Raw genomic sequence first — 6,747 nt, 5'->3', positions numbered from 1 at the left:
GACACTGTTTAGCCCACTGCAACTGCCGCCTGTCTGGAGCGCCACGGTGGAGGCCTCTTGGGCAGAGTGGTGAGCCCAGAGCCTGGGCTCTCCGCACCGGCGGCTGTGGAGGCACTGGGGGACAGTGATGGGGCCTGTGGCTCTCTGGACCCGGTGGGGGCGCTGGCTGGCTCACCCCCCCAGGTCAGAGTCTGAGCCCCGAACATGCTGTCCACTTCCGTTGGATGGGGCAGTGACAGGCCATGCTGGACACAGTGCCCGATGACAACGGACAGACAGAGGGACGGAGCCCAGCCCGGCAGCTTGCCCCGCGCCAGCCCTGCAGCTGCACGGCAGCCACAATGGACTGAAGGGCATTGATGGGGACACAGTCGGCCCCTGATAGCTCGCTAATGGCGCTTCATATTTCCTCGTGGAGAAGAATTGCGTGAGTGTGAAGACTCAGTGGGGAGATGAAGGCCACTTGATGAAGAGTCTTGAGCCCACCCCTTAAAGGAACAAGGCGGGGCTTTTTCCCCCCTTCTTCCATGTGGCACAGACAGCTGGCTCCTTAAATATTAATCAGGGGTTATTGAGATGCAAATGTGTGCCCACCACAGAAAGGCCCCAGCTGCAGGGCTGGCGCCGAGTGCCCTCCACGGCCCAGGTGCAGCGCCTGCCAGAGCCAGCGCGAGGAGGAGGTGACTCCCCAGCGACCCTCCCTGAGGACAAAGGCATCGTTTGCTCCTCGACGGGAGGCATCATCTTGCCTGGGTTGGCTTTGCCCGGCACAGCTTTCTTGGCTTTCAGCCTCAAGGTGTCCTTGCAGGCGGCCGTGCGTGGGTGGGAACGGGGCAGCCTGCGCGTCTTCTCCGTGTCAGGCTTTGTCCGGCTTGCGCGTGTCCCTCTGGTTTCAGGCGAACCTCGGCAGCTATGTTCACGCTCACACCAGCGCCCGGCCACCACCCTGACCTCCTGCACGGAGGGAAGGGGCCTGTGAGGCTTCCCAGTCAGAGCAGGTCCTGTGGCAGCTTAAAAAGAGGACAGAAAACGCTTGCGAAGAGTGAAAAACGGGGTGGGAGGGAGGGCACCAGGCGGGGGAAGCGCGGTCGGGGCCAGAGGGTGAGGAGGAGGTGCATGGGCACCTGGGAGCGGGCCGCACACCCACTGTGCTTACACTTTCTTACGTGCCTAGGAAGGGACAGCGGCATAGCGGTCTTTGTAATAAAACACTGGAAATAAGTAGGCTCTCCTGGTTGACGATGAAAACATAAATTTTTCTGTTTAAAATATTTTAATTACGAATTGGAACACATATGAAAGAGCCCACAAGATGTGTGCACTCAAGACATTGTCATAAACTGAAAGTCAGTGTAAGAGCCATCAAGCCAAGAGCGAGAACACTCCCAGACTCCTGTGGCCCCTGGTGTCCCCCCCCCACGCGCCTGGCCCTGTGTGGCCCCCAGTGTCGTCGTCACATCTGTGACTTGGTTGTGCAGCCGGTGCCTCCGTGCTCCAGGCCCCTCTTGCTCAGCAGCACGCCGGGGACTTCACCCCCGTCTGCCTGGGCTTGTAGAGTGTCAGTGCTCTTTGCTGTGAAGTACTCCACGAACACCCACTTCTCCGTTCTTCTCTTGGTGCTGAGTTGGCAGTTTGGTCTCTTAGGAACAGTGCTGCCGTGACCCCCAGCGCAGGCCTCCTCGGGGGTACCTGTCCCTGCGTCTGGTGAGTCTCAGGTGTGCCAGCGCTTTGAGTGCGCTGTGCCTTTGTCCACATATGGCATCGCCGGTGCTCTCTAGTGTAGCCTGACCCTGACGCAGAGAGGCTTCTGGGGTTCTGCCGTCTTTGGTTCTCAAAATCAACTTGACTGAGGTTCAAGTGACAGCGTGCAGGTGCTGGCTTACACCACCACACAAGGGCTGACTGTGCGTATCCCTTCCCAGCTCCGTGCCAAGTGACGACACGTTGGTTGCTCAGAGTCAGATGCCGTGTATTTAGATCATGGAAATTAGAAAACACTACAGATCAGGGCTTTATTTGGAGAGGCGACTGCGATTTACATAAAATAAATGCACCTCCTTTAAGTGTACAGCTTGATGGTTTTTTTTTTAATATATATATATTTTTTTATTTCTAGGAGAGAGAGAGAGACAGCGTGAGCAGGGGAGGGTCAGAGAGAGAGGGAGTCACAGACTGAAACAGGCTCCAGGCTCTGAGCTGGCAGTCAGCACAGAGCCTGACGCGGGGCTCGAACCCACGAACCGCGAGATCATGACCTAAGCGAAAGTCGGACGCTTAACCGACTAAGCCATCCATGCGCCCCCAGCTTGATGGTTTTTGACAAATGTGTATGCCGAGTTACCTGTCATGCCCTTGGGATACAGACTGTGTCTAGCTCCCTGCATGTTCTCTGGCTCTGCTTTCCCATCAGCCCCTCCCCAACGTGGCCTCGGGTAACCGCTGGCCTGTTTTCTGTCATCACAGTTGAGACTTCTTTCCTCCTTAAGGGTTCCATATGAATGGAATCATATGGTGTATGTTTTCTTGTCTCTGAATTCACTAGTTCAGCATGTTTTTGAGGTTGAAATGTCTTGTGATGTGTATCAGTAATACGATCTATTAATTGCTAAGAACTGTTTGCTGTGTGGATGCGACACGATGGGCTCATCTAATCGTCTGCTGGTGGGCCCCTGGGTGCTGGTCTGAATCAACCTGCCAAAAGCATGGCTAGGTTGTAGGGTAGATTATGCTTAGTGTTTTCAGAAATGCCAAGTTTTTCCAGAGCAGTTGTACCTTTTCCTATTCTGACTAGCAGTGCATGAGCGTTTGTGTACGGTGATACCATTTTTTCATGACGTGCTGGACAGAACACACCAGTCAAGTGTTCTATCATCTCAGCCTAAAATTTTCTTTGTGAGGGTTTAAATCACAAATTCATTTCCTTTAATTGTTATGAGGCTGTTTGGGTTTTCTTTTTCTTTGTGAGTCAGTTTTAGTAATTTATGTCTTTCATGGATTTAAAAAAATTTCATCTAGTATTTTAGTGGCAGAATAAAGTTGATAAAATTAATACTCTTTTAAAGTGTCTGTAATGATGACCCTACATTCCTTCTTGATATAATTTGTATTTTCTCCCATTTTTTCCTTGATCATTGTAGCTAGAGGTTTATCCATTTTCACTGGTATTTTCAAAGAACCAGATTGGGTTTCATTTGTTTTGTTATCAAATGTTTTGCCTCTAAGAAGGTTCTAGTTTGATGGAAAGGTCTTTTGTTGGGAGTCCCCACGTTGTCAGGACAAGATGCTTCTTCCCTGCAGCCTGGGGTGCACCATTCTGGCTTTTTGGCTTCTGTTTTTGGGCTGCATTTTTCACTTTTTTTTTTTTTTTTTGGTGTGAGTTTGTTTATATTTAACCTAGTATTTGTAAAGGGTAGTAGGTTAGCTCACCCTAGTGAGATTTTTAAAGGGACAGCTTCTAAGCTAAGAAAAAGATGAGATCCTGAGGGAGATGGTGGGCCTCAGCCTGGACGCCAGCACAAGGTAAGACAGAGGCCCAGGGGCAGGAAGGGAAGGGACAGCACTGCCCACTGTTTGCACGCGAACGACTAGAATAAGGAGCTTCAGTTTGTTTTGAGCACTGGGCCAGTGACGGTCAAGGCAGTTTGAGAATTGGGCTGAAACCACCCGGTGGCAGGATGGATAACGAAGCTGTAACAGTGTGGACGGCCTAGAAGCCCCTGGGCACATACAGATCCCCACCTACGAGCCACCCAGCCTGGAGGCTGCCGCAACCCAGCCAGGCGAGTCCCAGTGGAGCGAGGCGGCCACACACCTGGGGGAGATGGGGGATAATCCCCTCCATGTAGGTGCTGAGCTGACACCAGGCAGTGACGGGGCAGAAGCTTCGGCAGAAAAGGCTTATGTGTCACCCACGTAACGTAACCATGGCTGCCCTTGCATTTGCTCACATGTCCCCCGACTGATTGGTAGTTGTGTTCCTGGAACTGTCCTTCCCAGATCTCCAGTTAGAAGAAAGTTCCCGTACGACCGTGTCCCCTGGCTAAGTACCACCTTATGTGCTAAGGGACTCTAGCCCCATGCGCTGACCCCAGGGTCACTTTATCTGCGTGGCTCCCCCTGGCGCTCCCACGAGATCTTGGCAGCGTGAGGTCTCCTGACCCCTGAGACAGGGAGGTCCAGCGTCTTGGGACACTTAGGAGGCTTTTCTTGGTTTTTGTTTTATTTGTATTTTTTGTTTTATTTTGAAAAATTGAGGTGAAAATGACATTACCACAAAGTTAATCATTTTAAAGGGAACAGTTGGTGTACCATGGAGTATATACATCAGTGTTGTAGAATCACCCCCTCTATCTAGCTGCAAACCATTTCATCCCCTCGAAAGGAACCCCTGTACTCAAGATGCTGTCACTCTTCATTCTCCCCTCGCCCCAGCGTCTAGCGATCCCTCATCTTCCTCTCTCTATAGAGTTGCCTCTTGAGGCCGTTTCACACAAATAGGACCGTGTGACAGGTGACCTTTTGTGTCTGGCTTCTGTCACGGAGCATAACACTTAACGGCTGATGCACGTTGTGGCAGGTGTCAGTGCTTGATTCCTTGTTACTGCTGGACGCTGCTCCATTGTGCAGAGAGACCACGTTTTGTTTGTGTGTTCATCCTTTGGTGCACATTGGGGTTGTTTTCACCTTTTGGCTGTTGTGAACATTCATGCACAAGTATCTATCTGACTTCCTGTTTTAAACTCTTGGACACATACGCTCAAGTGGAATCGCTGGGTCATGTGGTCGCTGACCCAGGTTTAACTTGCTGAGGTGCTGCCAGGCCGTCTCCACAGCGGCCACGTCACTCACATCTCCACTTGCAAAGTACAGAAGTTCCAGTGTCTCCACATCCTTGCCAACACTTGTCATGTTTATTAAAAAAGCCCCACAGCCATTACAGTGAGTGTGAAGTAGTAGCCCGCTGTGGTTTTCACGTGCATTTCCCAGGGACTAAGGATGTCAGGTATCTTTTCATGCGCTTTTTGGTCACTCATGTGCCTTCCTTGGAGAAATGGCTAATCAAGTCCTTTTGATTTGGTTTGTCTTTTTTGTCATCAGCTGTAAGAGTTCTCTATATCCTGGTGACTAGACTCTTGTCAGATCTCTGAGTTGCAGACATTTTCTCCACTGTGCGGACTGTCTTTCCAGTTTCCTGATACCGTCCTTAGATGCACAAAAGCTTAACATTTTGATGGTGTCCAGTTTATCTGGTTTTTCTTTTGGTGCCCTGCTGTTGCTGTCCTATCAAAGGATCCATCGCTAAATCCATGTTTTTTTTCTAGGACTTTTAATAGTTGCAGCTCTTTCATCCATTTGGAGTTAATTTTTGAATATAGTGTGAGGTAAGGGCCCGACTTTGTGGCTCAGTGCTGAGATCCTGCTTTCCCAGCACCATTTGTTGAAAAGACTGCCCTTTCCCTGCGTGGTCTTGGCGCTGTCGTCAGAAACTGATTTGACGGTACGCGTGTGGGTCGTTAGCTCTCCGCTCTGTCCCTCTGGGCCATGAGTCTGTGTCTGAGCTGGGACCACACTGTGCTCATAACTGTAGCTTGGGGGTAAGTCTTCACATGAGGAAACGTGAGGCCTCCAACTTCCTTTTAAGATTGTTTTTGTTATTTGGGGCACTGCAGTTCTGTGTGAATTTGGGCATTGGCTTTTCCATTTCTACAAAAAAGGCCCATGGAATTTCGATAGAGACTTCATTGTATCTGTAGATTACCTTGGGTAGTAATGTCATCGTAACATTATTGTCACCCAGTTTGTGGATGTGGATGCCTTTCTGCTGAGTTAGGTCTTTAGAATTCTTTTTAGCAGTGTTATGTAGTTTTCAGTGTGTAGGTCTTGGATCTCCTTGGTTATGTTTTTGGTAGGTATTTTATTTTTTGGCTGCAATTGTAAATGAAATTGTTTCCTTAGTTTCTTTTCCAGATTGTTCATTGCTGGTGTAAAGAGCAGACATATCTGATTTTTGTGTGTGGGTCTCGTACCCTGCAACTTTGTTGAATTAGTTTATTAGCTCCAGTGTTGGGTGTTTTTTGTTTGTTTTTTGTGGATCATCAGAATCTTCTACCTCTGGGATCATGTCATTTGTGCATAGAGGTAGTTACACTTCTTCTGTTTTTCTTGCCTAAGCGCGCTAGCTGGAATCCCAGTGCGGTGTCGAGTGGCGGTGATGACATCCTTGTTTCAGTTCTGCTCCAGGGGGCAAGCATTTGTTGTTGAGTATGACGTTGGCTGTGCGTTGCAGCTAACTCCCTCTTATTATGCTGAGGAAGTTTTCTGAGTGGGTCTTATTCTGAACGGGTGTTGGATTTTGTCTGATGCTTTTCCTGCATCTGTCGNCCACTCTGAGTGGATGTGGCGTCCTGCGGGGATGGATTTTCTCCCGCTGAACCGCTCCGCCACTCCTGGGGTAGAACCCCGCTTGGCCATGGCATAGAATCCTCTTGTGCTGTTGTTTTGCTAGTATTTTGTTGAGGACTTTTGTATCTTTATTGTTAAGGGATGTTTTTTGGCTTTGTTATTGAGTAAAACTGGCTTCACAAGAGGAGTTAGGAAGTGTTCCCTTTTCTCGTTTTTTGGAAGAATTTGGGAAGAATTGGTATTAATTTTAAATTCTTGGCAGAATTCAGCAGTGAAGCCATTGGTCCAATGTTTTTATTTATTGGGAGGTTTTGATTACTGATGGAGTCTCTTGTTCTAGATCTT

The sequence above is a fragment of the Crocuta crocuta genome, unplaced genomic scaffold, assembly GCF_008692635.1.
Source record: "Crocuta crocuta isolate KB4526 unplaced genomic scaffold, BGI_CrCroc_1.0 scaffold234, whole genome shotgun sequence".
Lineage (NCBI taxonomy): Eukaryota > Metazoa > Chordata > Mammalia > Carnivora > Hyaenidae > Crocuta > Crocuta crocuta.
Note: the sequence above shows the minus strand (reverse complement) of the source record.